This window comes from Oxyura jamaicensis, chromosome 10 (genome assembly GCF_011077185.1).
Source record: "Oxyura jamaicensis isolate SHBP4307 breed ruddy duck chromosome 10, BPBGC_Ojam_1.0, whole genome shotgun sequence".
Taxonomy (NCBI): domain Eukaryota; kingdom Metazoa; phylum Chordata; class Aves; order Anseriformes; family Anatidae; genus Oxyura; species Oxyura jamaicensis.
In genome coordinates, this window is record NC_048902.1 from 4,578,165 (window position 1) to 4,595,022 (window position 16,858).

A 16,858-nucleotide genomic window follows, 5' to 3' on the forward strand; every position below is an offset into this window, starting at 1 on the left:
GCAGACTGCCAGTAATTTCTTTACATAACTTCTATACATGCCATCTGCCAATAACTATCCGTAGACCTCTCATTTAATTCTAAAATTTCCAGTTAAATATGACTCATGAATTAAAATGAGGGATTAAAGAATGCTAGGGAATAAACATTTGCTTTTAATATCATCTGAGTGGAAACTAACTTACAATGTTTTTTTGGTAAGTTTTATTACATTTTCCTGTATAAAAGCCCCAGAGTTTTAAGCCATAACTATGAAAATACTCAAGGTCTAATTTTATTTTTATGTTAGCCTCCCATATAAAACAAACAAACAAAAAAACACTTAGAAAATTTTTCCATTTTCCAACTTCCAGTCCATTAAGTTTTAAAAGAATTCCTATTGTCATGAGCTTTAGCAAATTAGCAGCAGTAAAAATGTCAGCTGCCAATACAGTCAACTCTTCCAATGTAAAGAAAATCCCCATATAATAGTATATAAATGCTTCAATTTTCTCAACACTGTCAGCTGGAAAGTAGAAGATAGCATTCAGAAGACAGAAAGAAATGACAGAAAGATGTAACTGATGAGATATGCATGAACAGCAGAGTCAAAAGGTCAAACATACACAGGTTTAACATACACAGACATCAAAAGTGAGCTGTGAGTCCTGCTGTAGGGTTAACTTGACTTCAGAATAGTAAGCAAGGAAGGATGGATGACAAGCCAAGCTTGCTAGCTTAAGAGCTACTCACATGTGCATTCTCAGACATCAAAATACATCATTAACTTGCCATACACATTTTCCTCCTTGAGAACTGTAAGTCACCTCTATTCTGTGAGCAGCAACAATCATTTTTGAATGATTTGCTGAATTCCGATCTTTTATTTCTAACAGCTTAAGCACCTTCCTACCTATGCCCCCCCAAATTAGCAAGAAGGCTCAAGGAATTACAAAAATAAAGAAAATTCAACCTTACTAAAATCTGTAAGACTTTGTGGCTGCTGAAGGCTAACAATCCAAGTTTGAATATATGTAAGCTTTTTTTTCTCCTTAGAAGTCCTCCTATGTGTTTTTGGGAGGTAGTTTCCAAAATACAACAGCAGCTTTACTACTTGCATTACAAAAGGAAGACTCACTAACAGCTAGGCTAACCACTCCCAACCGGTTGTTTCTCTTTGAGGCTAACAGACAATGGGCCCAGGTTGCAACACACATAGCGAGTTATATCACTAATAATTGATGTGATTAAATTTGTTTGTTTGCAACTTCAGTGTTAAATTAAAAGACTGATTGATCTTACCAGAAGACATCAAAAGACACAATGCCATTATGTTACAGAAGAACGATACCTAACACAAGATAATTGTACTGTTATACCCCTTTGGCAGTTTTCATTCTCTGGGAAAATTGCCTTCCTTTCATGATAGTGTAGAACCCCATCTGTTATTATTGCTCATTTGCATTTTAATTTTATGAGGAATGCCTTTCCCCAAACCAAACACAACAGTTTCTCTTGCTACAATAGGAACATGAGGCCTTCATTTCAGAAGATGCAAATACCACTGATGGCCTGTTTGTATAAGCTACAGCACATTCAGCAAGTGTTGGGCAGCACTATCAGGACTATGAATGGGAAGACACAAGATGAGAACAGATTCCCAGCTGTTTTCACTGCACTATACAATACTGAAGCAGGAGAATCACAGTTTAAGTTCATATGTAACACTGACTAGGTGATTAAGTAGCAACAAGAGAAAGTAGAACCACTCCTACTGCGTTCCCCTAGACTTACCTAGAGACCTTCCATCTGGCCTGTCAGCTATCACAGATGCCCACAGCGAAGCACAAATTGCAGAGGTAATGCAGCACTGCAAGAGCCTAGCCACATGCACCTCTCTTGTTCAGGCACTTCTTAATCACTGCCACGTCTCCTCCATGTAAAAGGGAATTTATTCTGCCGTTAGCTCCCAATCTCCAGAGGCAGAAGCGGCCCTATTTAACCAGGATTCAGCATATTTGCTCCCACCCAGCTCCCTTCTGCCCCACCCTGTGTAGTTCTGCACGCAGGTGTTATGATTAGGCTGCTCTCTCCAAGCAGCCCCGAGTACCTCTTGTGCCAGGTACACTAAGGTTTCAAGGGTATGCATTGCTGCACACGCCAATAACAGAAGGCAAACCAGGGAAAATGTGGGCCCACTCTGAATGGAGAAAGGGCCCTGGCAACGGTGGACAGAGAAGGCAGAGATGCTGAATACCTTCTTTGCCTCAGTCTGTACTGTCAAGGCCAGCCCTCAGGAATTCCTGACCCAGGAAAGCAGGAAGAAAGTCTGGAGAAAGGAAGACTTTCCCTTGGTTGCCGAGCATAAGTTTAGAGACCATTTAGGCAAACGTGACATCCACAAGTGCATGGCCCTGATGGGAGGTACCCACGAGCAGTGAGGGAGATGGCACACATCCCTGCTAGGCCACCCTCGATCATCTTTGAAAGCTTATGGCAACCAGGAGAGGTGCTTAAGCCAATGTCACCCCAGTCTTCAAAAAGAGCATGAAAGAGGATCCAGGAAACTACAGGCCAGTCAGCCTCACCTCAGTCCCTGGAAAGGTGATGGAACAGCTCATCCTGGAGGCCATTTCTAAGCTTGTGGAAGACAAGAAGGTAGTCAGGAGTAGTCAGCATGGATCTGCTAAAGGGAAATCAGCCTTAATCAACCTGATTGTCTTCTACGATGGGAGTGTCTTCTATCTTCTCCTCAGCCCAGGTGAGGCCTCACCTAGAGTGCTGTGCCCAGATCTGGGCTCCCTGGTACAAGAGAGACACGGAGCTCCCAGAGCAAGTCCAGCAAAGGATTACTAAAATGATGAAGGGACTGAAGCATCTCTCATATGAAGAAAGGCTGAGGGAGCTGAGCCTGTCTAAAAATTACAATAAAACAATCTTTTATGTACAATGACAGGAAAAAGACAACGTTTCCAGAACTACTTTAGCTCCAAACCCAAACGACTACCCAGGAAGAAAAAACAAACAGCTAAAGACAGTAGGTACCATGTTTTTCTGCCTTGCATAGGCAGCTACACATCTGGTACTATTTTTGTTCTGCTATGTTACACACAAAGCAGCATGATAAACTGGTTCTCAACGTTTTTTTTTTTTTAACCTGTGCTTAAGAAGTAAACAGCCTATTTATTGTATTTAGTAGCTATGGGATATACCTAAGAAATAAAATTGTTCAGAATCATCTAGGTTGGAAGAGACCTCCAAGATCACCGAGTCCAACCTCTGACCTAAGGCTAACAAATCTTCCACTAAACCATATCCCTAAGCTCTACATCTAAACATCTTTTAAAGACCTCCAGGGATGGTGACTCAACCACTTCCCTGGGCAGCCCATTCCAATGCCTAAAAACCCTTTCCGTAAAGAAGTTCTTCCTAATATCCAACCTAAACCTCCCATTGTGCAACTTTAGCCCATTCCACCCAAAAAAAGAAGCACTCACACAACCCCTAAGAATCAGCAAAAGCTGTTTATTGCTGGGACATCTTGAGGGCAAGCCTGCGGGATGTCCGTGGGGTTTGGTGGCCCCAAGCTAATGCTTGTGATGGAGCCTGAGCAACGAGCAGGGGGCTCACTGGGCACTCCTGAGATGCTGTTGGTGCTCTCAGATGGCAGAGCACAAAGACATGCCACGGTAGGCCCAGGTCTGTTCTGGCAGAGGTGGATCCACTTCCATCCATTCCTCCACATCTGGTGGATCCGGCTCCATGGGCTCCACGTTGTTGGGCAGAAGGCTAAGCCAGTCCTTGCCCGGGACTGCCCAAACGGGATGCCTTCCATCCGGAATGTTTTCAGGCCAGGGTCCCGAATCAGGGGGGTAGACCAGTTCCATGCCTTGGTCCCATGCCACTGTCGGGTTGATTTTATGCATGGGTCCGACGCTGCTGTCTGGTTTACGGCCATTGCTGGATCCCGCACTGTGCTCCGGACTATGTGCATGCCTCTGCTCCCCGCGGCTGCCTGTCTGATGCTCCCACCTTCGCCCCACGTCGCCATTGCTCCTACGGTAAGGCCCAGGCCCCTTGTCGCTGGGTGTTTGAGGGGGCAGCCTGTTCCCTGCATCGTTGCAGTGCCAGTGGTACTGCCTGTACCTGTCTGTGGGCTGGGTGCCAGAGGTCCCTTGGGCACTGATGTCGCTTGTGCTGCCGGTGCTATCCCTCCACCCATGACACATCTCCTGGTCAGGTGCACTCCTTGGTGCTTCACCGGACTGCATGGCTGTCCTCACACACCAACAGGCCTGCTGCTCGCCTTGCTCTTCTAGTCTTCTTCGTGCTGCACAAGCTGGCAGTCAGAGGGCCTAGATGCTCAGCAAGTGGTGGCCAGCGGCAGGGGGGCTGTTTTATAGGGCCCACAGCAAAGGCAGGGCAGTGGTGGCCACTGTGACCTCAGCAAGCCTCTGTGATGGAGTGGCCCATGCGTGGCCAAAGGCAGCTGTGTTGGGAATGGCCTGGAAGACGCCCTCAGGTGGACAAGGAGGAGGTTGGAGGGGGGGCTGAGGGCCCCTTTTCTGGGGCTGGCTCCCCCAGGGCATTTGGCTTGCCTGAGAAAAAAGGCTGCCCCTCGGCCACGAGGACTGCCCTGCACCTCCCATCCTGTGCCCTGGGTTTATTTTCAACACTTTTTTAGGTAATTTAATTCTTCTCTTTATAGAAAAGAACAGAAGCAAGGTACAACTCCAGCCCCAATTCCCATGTGTGCTTTGTGCTCCAAAAACTGTGTGCTTTTGTCAGCCTAAGCTCCTGACCCGCCCGCAATCCTCAGTAACTGAACAGCCCAACAAAAAAAAAAGCCCATTGAAGTTGTTTCTGACATTTTTGATACATTCACTATGACAAATCTTCTGTGTACATCACTTTTTTGTTGTTTTACTTTGTTTCTTTCTGTTTATTTCCCTAGCAGAAACCAATAAAACACAGTTATCTTAGCAAAAAAACAACTGGGACTTTAACAATGGGGAAAAAAAAACAAAACACAACACAAAAAAAAAAAAAAAAAAAAAAAAAAAAAAAAAAAAAAAAAAAAAAACAATACAAACAAACCAGGCAGTACCCCAGATGGTTCATCGAATGACCCAGCATACAATGCCAATTTAAATCACTCCCATTAGTTTTTTCTCCCTTGGTGGAAATGAGGGCATACACTACATGTTCAAAATATTAAGATTTATGATATTAGAATTGATTGTTTATTCTAGTGTACATTTCCTACATCTAACAGCCTTGTTCTCCTGAAGTATTCTAATCTTGCTACCGTGTTTAGAAGCATACATTGCACCCTATTCTCTGCTCATTTGTACAGGCCCCCAAGTTCTATTACACACTTTCCAATTACACAAGATTTGCTGCCTTGCTTACATCCACCAACAGAAGCAGCCACCCATATTTTTCTCTGCATATAACAGTATGAAACAGAGGATAATTTCATGCTTCCTTATCATTCATATTTAACATATGCCTTATATTCAGCTTGGCATCTTTATGGTGTTTCTGTAGCAGGTTTTATAACCAGCTTTTATCAAATATTCTGATCAAATTGCAAATGCTTCCATGAGTCATGTAGCTTGCTACAGATGTTGTGAGAATGAGTCCCACCCTTCATCAAGTCACTTAGCGCTGGGGGTTGGACAGAGCAGATTAACCACACCAGCTCACAAGCACACAGTGACACTCCATGCAAATCCTATAGCTGCAGCTATAGCTTTTACATTCTGGAGTTTCATGGGCTGTGGTGGATGTTACAGAATCACAGAATCACTGAATTTCTAGGTTGGAAGAGACCTCAAGATCATCAAGTCCAACCTCTGACCTAACACTAACAGTCCCCACTAAACCATATCCCTAAGCTCTACATCTAAACGTCTTTTAAAGACCTCCAGGGATGGTGACTCCACCACTTCCCTGGGCAGCCTATTCCAGTGACTAACAACCCGTTCAGTAAAGAAGTTATTCCTAACATCCAACCTAAACCTCCCCTGGCGCAACTTTAGCCCATTCCCCCTTGTCCTGTCACCAGGCACGTGGGAGAACAGACCAACCCCCACCTCGCTACAGCCTCCCTTCAGGTACCTGTAGAGAGCGATAAGGTCACCCCTGAGCCTCCTCTTCTCTGTTCTAGGAAGCATTTGAGGCTTTTTGACATTTCTCCAGTATGAGTTACTCTTGCGGCCAGCACTGCATCGTGCTGTTTTTTGCATATTCTGAGCAATATACATTTTAATTATAAACACAATCTAGAAAACTGCTACTGGCACACAAGGTGCCAAGTTACAGGAGTATGGCACATCTCCCTGTGTCACGAGGTTTAAGTAGATACTGCCCTTAAGCTTCTGAAAAAAAGATCTTTGAATCCTTTTCTTCTCTCTTTTTTTAAACTGTCCTCCCAGGTCACAGAACACGATTTCTTTTGAAATTGCTACCAAGAACTATCCAATTTATACAAAAACAAAAGTTGGAGAGTTGCTTCAAAATTCTACAAAACTGTGTGGCTTCTAATCTAGTAATTCATCTCCTTCAAGGTGAAACAAAATTCTCTAAATTCAGTAAATCCATAGGTCACAGAGAAGATAAAGCTATTTGGCAAAACAGCCAGAGCAGACTTATGATGCTTGGAAAATGCACCCCATTTGGGGAAAGGAAAAGGTTCAGAGAAAATTATACAGTAACGTGTTCAGACTATTGGCTTGTTTTATGATCATGACAAAACTTTCAGGGACAAAGTCACTGCATAAGCAAACAGTGGAAAAAGTCAAATTATATCAGGCACCGAGAAATCTCTGGTCCAACCTATACTCACAGTGTGTTAATGTAAGAAATCCCATGCATTTACCCATCTTCAGAGTTTCTGTTCCATTCAGGACTGATGTCAATTGCTGACATACATTTCAAAGTTTTAGAATAATCGCTTTTGGGACTAACTCAGACAGGAAGGAAGAAAACAATTGTATCTTAAAGGGTTTATTAATCCTAAGGATTCCCCAGTGCTTAGCTCACTTAACCTTCTAATTATCTTTCTGATCTATTCTTGCCATCTTTTAGCTAGAAATGTGGTTTAAAAAAAAACACCCAAACCTCAAAAGCTATCAAAAATGAGAAAGCACTTTTTCATAAACCACCTCATTAATTTTATCTTTTCAACAAAATTAGAAATAATTCTGTTCAACTTTTGGAGTTAAACTCTCACAAGGCCTTTTCAATGTTCTGTAATTTGAGAAAATATGAAAGTGCAGATAAAGGAATACATCTCACATTTTCATAACTACGCGTTGTTAGCTCCTAACATTTGTCTCCAATTTCAGTACGGTTACTGTCTTGGGAAATATTAACATACAATTTTTCTGTAACAATTGTGAAGCTGCAATGATACAGATCTTCAACTTTTGAAAGTCCTCTGTTCTTGCAAAATTATATTAGCATTACCAGAACATAACCCTTTTTGTATGATGCTTTCCAATTGTTTAGAACAAAAGGAAAGATAGGTAAGCATTATCCCCATTTTACACAGAGAGACCACAAAAAAAAAAAAAAAAATAAAAATTGTCAACACAATCTGGCAAAATAAACCCGAGAGAACAGGAAGTAATCTCCAAACAATTTTTTTTACTATTGTGTTACACAGCACAGTTCCTATATATGTCTAAGTATTATTGGATACAAAGTCAGAGCCTGAAAATCAATTCCAGGATATGTTTAATTTAGCAATACATTTCATACCTCCACTAACATAAAATTAGTTAAGCTATGGACAATTCCCATTTTTCAAACGAGCATTATGTCTGCCATCGCCTTGTTTGCAGAGGAAACAAAGTCTAATTTTAAGAACAAGATTATTTGGTATTTAATAGTTTAAGAACGTACATGGATTTTAGGGAAAAACTAAATCTTTGATGTTTCTGCAGTTCTATTTAAAAAGAAAATGACCTTGCTACATTGAAGGAATTCTTCTTTACATGTATACAGATGAACGCAACTCAAATTTAGTTTGCATATCATATTTGAGCATACGTATTAGGAAGGCATTAGATGTGGATATTCTGGCTATTAAGGGTAATTAATGCCATGAATGGATGTTTTTAACTTGCCCCAAACATTTTATGGACAGCAAGAAGAGAGAATTTATGTTTTGGATTTGTCAGGTGTATCTCAGGGAATAGTTCTTAAAAATAATTTATGGGCAAATGTTTGACCCACATTGCCAAGTAATATGTCAATTACTTGAGACATTTAATTTGCAGTCCTGCAATAGGTACTTTGCTAAATTTTGCATTCATCTGTCACAGCTGTATAAAATGACTTCACCATGATTAAAATTCAGACAGTTCCCTTCTCTGACAATTCCCTCTGATATTGAAATTTCAATGAAATGGGGAATAAAACAGGAACCTTCTAGACTCAATTGGTAAATATTACCAGTTGTCTGCAGACTCGTGCTACAAGAGAACAACACAAGTGCAGTTGGGGTCAACTCCCACAGTGAGTCTTTGAGGAATGAGATAGAGAAGTCAGCAATATCCCCCTCTTCCAATCGCAAGACCACACAGCATTACAGACAAAATAAATCAAGCTTTCAAACAACATCACAAGGAAAGAAATATTCTAACCCTACTGTGAGCCAAGGCTGAGGAACTAAGACTGATAAGGTAGTCTGGAGCAACTAGACAGTCATTTCCAGAATCTGTGGAAACAGTGAGGTCCTTACTGCATTACAGAGTCTATCATAGCACCAGCAAAGAAGAAAATGGGAATGTAAGAATGTACAACATTTATTTAGACGTGCCGTGGCTGCCCAGTATTGGCACCTGCATGAGCTATCTTTTGCTTGCTTGGCAGTGAACAAATGACTCTTCCAATTGCAACCATATAAGACATTAAAGGAGGAAGAAGGTCAAACCAATCTCTCCTCTCACATGGAAGCCCACAGTGCATGTTCAATTGCTACAAAAGCTTATTTCAATGACTTCATTGTATTTGGGAGAAATGCAGAGAAATAGCAGGAAAGGCTTGGGCAAATGTCAGAATGCACAGAAATCTGTAGGCTAAAGCTGTCAACTGATAGGAAAACAAGATTTTTTTAAATCAACAGTTGAGTATGAAAATAACAAAAAATATCTCAAAAATAAAACAGAAGTTCATTGGCAATTGCCCTTGAGAGATGGTATTAGATGGACTCCTAAGGCAAAAGCTCAGAACCATTAGTTGGCAACAGGCACGGATGCTTCCTAATGCAAGAAACAAAACCAGCATGGGTTCTTCAGGATAAAGAAAAGATGGCAAATACATCTTTTCTTGATGATAAGACAAGATTTACGTTGAAAAAACTTTATACAGAAATGTGTAATTGAGCAAAATTCTTCCATGGCAAGCTATTAGCTACCTTTCAAATAGCCTATGTTTTGAGCTACTGTTTTTTAACGTCCATTCCCTCTCAGCACGTATTTGAAGAATCCAGAATCATGTGAATTTACAATACTTACTCAAAAGAAGAAGCAACAGGTGTCTGTTGAAAATCCTACTTGAATTACCATATCAATCATTAAATTCCAAGCCCTCCTAGAAAACTGCCGCTCTGAAGTTCACTAGAAAATTGCACAAAATAAACTGCTCGGGTTTGGGCTGCTCAGGAAAGAAAAATACTGACAGGGAGGAGAGAGTCCAGCAGAGGCCTGCTATGACAGAGACCACTGGAATACATCACACAGAAGGGGAGGGTGAGGGAGCAGGGCTGGGCTGGATGACACTGGCAGGGAACGCCACGTAAGCTGCTGCCTGTCTTCAGCTACACAACAGAGGTTCCAGCAAAGACTTTGGTCTTTGAAAGGCAATGGTCATAAGCTGCAGCAATGGAAATTCCAGCAGGACATTTTAAAAAGAAGTTACAAACAGAATGGTTAATCACTGGGCAAGGTAGCCCACAGAGACTTGAGTATCAGTCCTTGGCGATATTCAGAGACAACTGGACCAGGCTCTGAGCAACCTGATTCAACTTTGAAGTTGATTCTGCTTGGAACATGGGGCTGGGACAGCCAGCCTACAAGGGTCTCTGCAAATTGAAACTATTCTAAAGATACTAAAAATAACTTCATAATATTGCTTATTCCATTTTCAGTGTGCATCAGAACTTAGAAATGCTACAAGTATAACTGAAAAAAAAACATGTAAAGGAAATAATGTATATTGGAACCACGGGCCTAAAAATAGTTGTGGACTAACAGAAGTGAGTTCCACAGGAGGAAGTAATTCACAGTATAATTATTCTCATGCCAAGAAAAACATAGAAAAAGGTAAAGCTGAGAAAAGCTGAGGTATCGGGGCAATTGACAATGTAGCACAACATCCAGAAAAAACACTGTGCCTTCTGGCTGCCTACATAGAGGAAAGAATGATGAATCTTGCACACATCAGTGTTCTCCTGCACATACGTGACTGTCCCTGAGATGCTGCATTCACATCAGAAAGAATCAGAGGAGGTGCGGTAACAAAGTGATTGACAGCTAGAGATACTGATGTATGAAAGTTTAAGAGAATTAAGATACCAATGTGATTACTGACCAAGAACATCAACCTATAAATGTTTACTTGGCATTGAGGATGTTTGGCTGTTGACAGGAAGACAAGCTAATAGACTTCTTTCCCCATAATTCTTCAATTAAATAAAAATAGCCATAGAATTCTTAAACAGGAAAAGGAAACATTGCTGTGACCACAACGCTAATACCGTTATAAATGCACAATGCAAATATCATTACTTGCTGTACAACACATTTTTGATACTTAGATTCTTTTTTATTCCAGCACAGTAACAGAAAAATCCATCAGTAACAGAAAAATGATCAGCAAAGCCTTTGATGAACAGATTTGTTGAGTCCTTAGAGAAAAAGCAAAATATAGCATTTCAGAAGGCAAGAAACATTCCTTCTTTCAGCAAATATCTAAAACAGAATGATTTTCCTTGACTGCACTCTGGGAAAAAAAATCAGATCCTCAGCTGACTGAAGACCTGTTAGTATCCTTTCAACTTGACATTTAAAAGGTTCTTTTATGGGATTCCTCCCTTCTCTCCCCCCAGCCTCATACTTGCAGTATTTAATTAGATGGCTAGAGATATCCATTATTTTTACTGATTTATGCATGTATTTACTAAATGATGCCTCTAGGCCTTTCCAGATAACGCATAGAACATAAAGACAGAAGGAAGTTTGATGATCCCCATCCAACTGTTAATTGCCATTTCCATCAACAGCCACCACCAAGACAGGGACAGCAAATTCCTTACTAAATTATTTCCACCAAAAATGTCAGTTTCAGCAGGTGCTAAGATTAATTACAGACCTCTGCCTCTAACTACACAGATCTCAAAAGAAGAAAAAAAGCAACGCTATATTATACCTCTGCTAACAATAGAAGGCAGGTACTAACTTGAGACAACCATTTTATGCTAAATCAGTGCAAAAAGCAGTTACTTAAGCCTAACTGCTGCTCACATCCTCCCGTGATATTAAGAGATGTCTAACACAAACTAACCACACTTATGCTCCCAAATTCACAAGTCGGAAACAGTTTCCGAGGAGCTAACTTTGGAGGACATTCTTCTAAATCTTTGAATCCTGAGCAAGCTGCAACAATGACCCATAAATCCACTGCTAATAAGATGGGGTTTGGATGGCTGAAACAATTTGTAAAAACAATTTAAGAACATTAAAGATGATTGTATATCAATTTGATACTACCTCCTCTAATTGTTTCAGAATATCATTTAATCATAAGGTTTTTTTACAGAAAAAAATCTTGGACAAAACCAAAGATTTTTTTTAAACTTACTCTGTAGCAACTAATGCCACGTTTTTCACTTACTGACATACAAAGCAGACATACAAATATTTTTCATTTGCCGTTCTTCCCAATTCTTGATATCAATCAGATTAAGTCTGCTGATCAGACTATTCAAAGGTCAAGCAAAACAACAATTTACTAAATACAATCTAATCTCAAACAGAAAAAATCTTCTTTTGTCCTTCCCAAAGCATCTTTATTTACAATTGTACCCCTCTGTTTGAACCTTCTTCTTCTTACACTTACTAAGATGTTACTGCAGTCATTTCCACTTGCATTTCCATCCAGACCTTCTAGACCAACTCACAGGAATATGATGGAATATCTATTTCCTATATATAGATGAATTCCATTATCTAATTTCACCCCTGTTGGGTTCTGCCCCGGGAATTTTACAATGCTGACTCCAAATTTTGCTTTCTTGTATATCTATAATTGGATTTAATTTGGACTTTCTAACATAAATAATATTCCCTATCAGCACTTGATAATCAAGAAGGCTATTATATTTCAAAAAAAAAAAAAAAAGAAGAAGAAAGGGGTCATCACTCATATTGTTTTTCTGTTTAGTAACTAAAGACTGCTGAAATGTATGCAATTACCTTCACAGAATATTGATATACATAAGCCTTAGGAGCTGGTTTAAACTTAAGTTGTATTAAAATATTTCATATATTTAGAGCTTTAAAAGCACCTGTTAAGCAATATCCTTTAGTTCCTACGTATAAATTGCATTTTATTTAGGTTTAGATTTGAGTATTGGCACCCCAAATGCTTTACTTCATTGCCATTGTCACAAGTTATTTTAGAAGTTGTGTGAAGTGTTTAAATAAAAAGGTATTGCATCAAAATTATCTTCTTCCACAGTGAAATTTCTATTTGTACAAATACAGTGTCAGTACTTTTCTATAAAACTTGAGCCTCCTTAAGAGAAAATTGCCTTTTAATCAAAAATTCTACGAAAACATCTCAGCAATTTATTAAGTTCTTTCATTTTTAATATTTTGATCGTACAGAAACAGCAGTTTAAACAGGTAACTCTCATAACTCTCATTTTGTTTATGGACAACCGTACAGGATACATATATGCTTCTAAAATACAAAAACCTGTCTTGTCTCCTAAGATGTCATGCTTTTTTAAATATGCTATGCAACACTAGATGCCATAAAAACTGCACATTTGGGGCAACTGAAAAGTACAGAACAGCTCACATTCAATACCCCAATCATCTACCAGCTCTTGAAATGAAATGCATTCGTGTGAAACAGGGATATAGTTCTGTACCAAATACATTACGAAACAACTGGTTTCTTAAGTCAATACTTGCAGATAGCTTCTGGGAAGTGAATTTTAAGACAGAAAGGTCATCTCAAAATGTAATTCACTCTGATAAAGCCCAGATCTTAAAGCAGAGATGCAATCATCGAGAGTTTGGTGGCTGAGTAGTAGCTGCCTATGTAGCTGAACCAAGTTCCAGCTTCTTACTTATTCCTGATAGAAACTAAGAGCCAAGAAGCTCCTTGGCTTTCAAATGTCTCTCCCTTATATTTATCCTGCTATTTGTGGATTAAAGCAAGGTCAACTCTCTCTCAAGTCCTTCTCTTCAAAAGGTAAGTGACCCATAACAGCTACACTTTTCTCAAATAACCTTGTAATACATACTTGAAAGAGAAACATTTGTAGATGAGGGTAAAACTTATTTATCCCTTCCTCCTCACATCAGAGGCAGCCCTGACAGGCCATTTGCTTTTGCTATTTATGAACTACTTCTATGAACCATGGAGGAATAAATGAGATTACACCATTTGTTAACTCTGTTGACTCATCCAAAATGGGAGGGTTATTACATTAATTTGGATTTACATCAACTAATACCAGTTTACCCCACCCCACGTGTGTCAGCATGCCAAATGGTAATGGCTGGTTGTAAGCAGTTAGGCGCACAAATGCAATTCTGTTTTCAGCTTAATTCTATTAATGAAACTAATGACAGCAGTAGGTCTAAACTCACTCTTGTTGCAGGTTTCCTACAGTTCGCCAGACTCTGAGCTGTCTGGCATTCAACACAGCCAATCATTATCATCTTCCTCTGCACAGCACACTTTGCATTATTTCTCTCCCTGCTCCCAATATCATACTAAGTAGTAAAACATAATTGCCCTCAGAATTTCATTCACAAATAAAGAGAAAAATCACTTTTTCAGCAACAATTCCCTTGACTGTACTTGGCCAAACAGGACTAATCAGCGGTGAAGTCACGTGCTGTGTCGTTAAGGGAAGAGAAGGCATTCACGGAAGTATTCTCCACAGGCACAGCGCTGTGCTACATAATCTTGCCTACAGCTTAGTGCAGCGTGCCTCACATGCTCAGTTTGCAATGCTTATGCAGCTGTAACAGAGCAGGAATATAAGAACTGTCTCAGTGATAATGTAACAGGAAAAGACGTGCATTTCACTCACACTTAGCTGTATTGGTTCCCCGGTGTTCGATCAAAATGAATACGAAGAGGTCAAAAAATATAAAAATCTTTAAAGTGCCCAAGGAATAGTCCTTGCGCTATCAGCGAGTCAAAAAAAAAGGTCACAGAGGGATTACACAGAACTGGCCACAGAACCCAGCATTACATATGGAGGTATTTAATTGGCTTTCTTCTCTGCAGAAGCTGCTCAGGCTCTTCAAATGCTTAGCAATGTTAAATGGCAACTGTTGGCTAACTTGGAAAAGATAATTTACAAAGGTCCCAGGAGAGACATCATGAGTTTCTACATGAAGAAAAACTCACTGTTTTAAAAATGGATGAAAAGAGTTCAAAGGTATCATTATTTTAGTGATATTTAGTCAGAACGTCTCTCTATTTTTAATCACTGTACTTGTATTAGTATCAGCTGTTTTGCTTTTGGTTTTCTCAAGCAATGAAAAATGAAAAGCAGATTTGTTGCATCAGAAATGTACTATTACAGAAAGTGTGTTTGGCAAAATGCTTGAGAAAAGGAATCTGATCAGAATTATTCCTACATTACAGATGTAAAATAAGCAGAAAGTGTATCACCTAGGAAAATATCAATTCCCTTGAAGATGTCAATGTTCAAGGACCATTTCTCATCAAATTTCAGACTTCAGTGAGAGCATAAGGCTTATGGCTTGGTTCCACTGCTTTCCAATTAATGTTGATATGTTCATACATTCCCAAGAAGAAAGTGATAGCATTGTAAAAATATTACACATTACTTTTGCAAAACTCAGTTTGCTAGCCAAAAAAAAAATTATCTATTTCATCTGTGCTCTAAATGTCAACAACCTTTAGCTCCTCACTCAGGGTACAATAAGGCTGGAAGTCATCATGCTGTATATATACAGATGGGGCTAACATCAATATGACCCTCTCCTTACTGGCAAGGCACAGCTTGCACATTTACAAAACAAAATATCTCAAAAATGCAAGGTTCACTCCTTTCAGAGTGTTGAAGGGACGCCTCTAACGGTTAGTGAAGTTAAATACAGCTTTCTTCGTTTAATTGTCCTTATTAGTGAAGTTAAATACAGCTTTCTTCGTTTAATTGTCCTTATCTGAATACACACTGCTTACACTGACTTCATTGTGTGTCTCATGCACCATCTGAGCTCAGATGCTCAGGAAAATGCTTTCCTAGGATACCAGGATCTGCGTAATAGCACCACCTAGAGGCAGCAGTTTCTGAAGTGACAGTAAGTTATTTGTATAGAGCTATTTTTTTAAGCTTTATAATCATTACATTATCAATAAGAAGCCTGAAGAACTTCTATTTCTTCCTTAAAGCTTGTCCTGCCATCCTGTTCAGAGCACTGATGGTTTATTGAGTCATCTTTTTTTTTTTTTTTAAGTTTTCCTTTTTCTGCTGTAATATAAATCCTACAAGACAACCAACCAACAAATCAAACTGACAGAAGGAATATTAAGCCCACAAGTAAACAAACATAACTACAGTTGACACTTGTGATTGCCCTATTATGTAATCATGCTAATAGTTTTAAAGTTTGCTATTTCTGAAATCTAAATGCTGTAATAAAGACTGCATTTGAGAGGATTCTAGGGAAATTACTGTACCTCTTCCTTTAGTTACGGCAATACCATATTCCGTACCAAAGGCACTGTTTCAATGTAGGAAATTAACTTAAATTACTACCACCATTCTTCTTGTCAGAATTCCCAGTTTAACTAGTCCTCCTCCAAAGACAAATTTCTCAAATAGCACACAAGTGATATTTCTTTTGAAAGAGGTAACAAACAGTACTGATTATGATGTAGACTGAAAAAAAATCAGATAAAAAGAAAATAGCCTCCCCTACCTGTGCAGGTGCTAAGACAGTACAGTGCTAAATCCATTCATTAGGCAAGACACCTATTAGCTTGGAAACATATTTGGTAAATACTTGCTCCATTAAAAGTAATCAGATCTTTTCTCACATGAAAGGTTGTTTTTGCTCTGCAATACTGAAGATGATACAGGAATACCATCTTTCAACCTAGGAAGACTAGGAAGCGAAGCATATATGGGTTGAGACACTTGTCTGCGTCTTTAAAATGTTCCAGATAGTTGGAGCTTTCATTTTCTTCCCTCCTACTTCCACTTGCTCATTGATCTCACAGACATAGGATGGTAAACAACTCCTTTGGTCTGAACGCAATTACCCAGTTGCTCAGCTCTCACAAATCCAACCAGGATCACAGTAACTGATGCCTCAACAAATCGTATCTTACATGTCTGGCACATGCTCAAAACAGACAATTTTAAGAGCTGTAACTTTCAAAACAACTACTAGAACATTAATTTCATAAAACATTCTCTTGGTAGTACTTCTGCACACATTTATACTCAAATGCCACTGACTCTCTGGCAAGGAAGAATTAAGGCACAGGAGACAGTGTTGTCTTTTGATGGGCTGAAAGGACAGAGAAACAGATCCCATTTATTTATTCTACTGCAATTCCAGTAGAAATATTGAGAAGTTTTACAA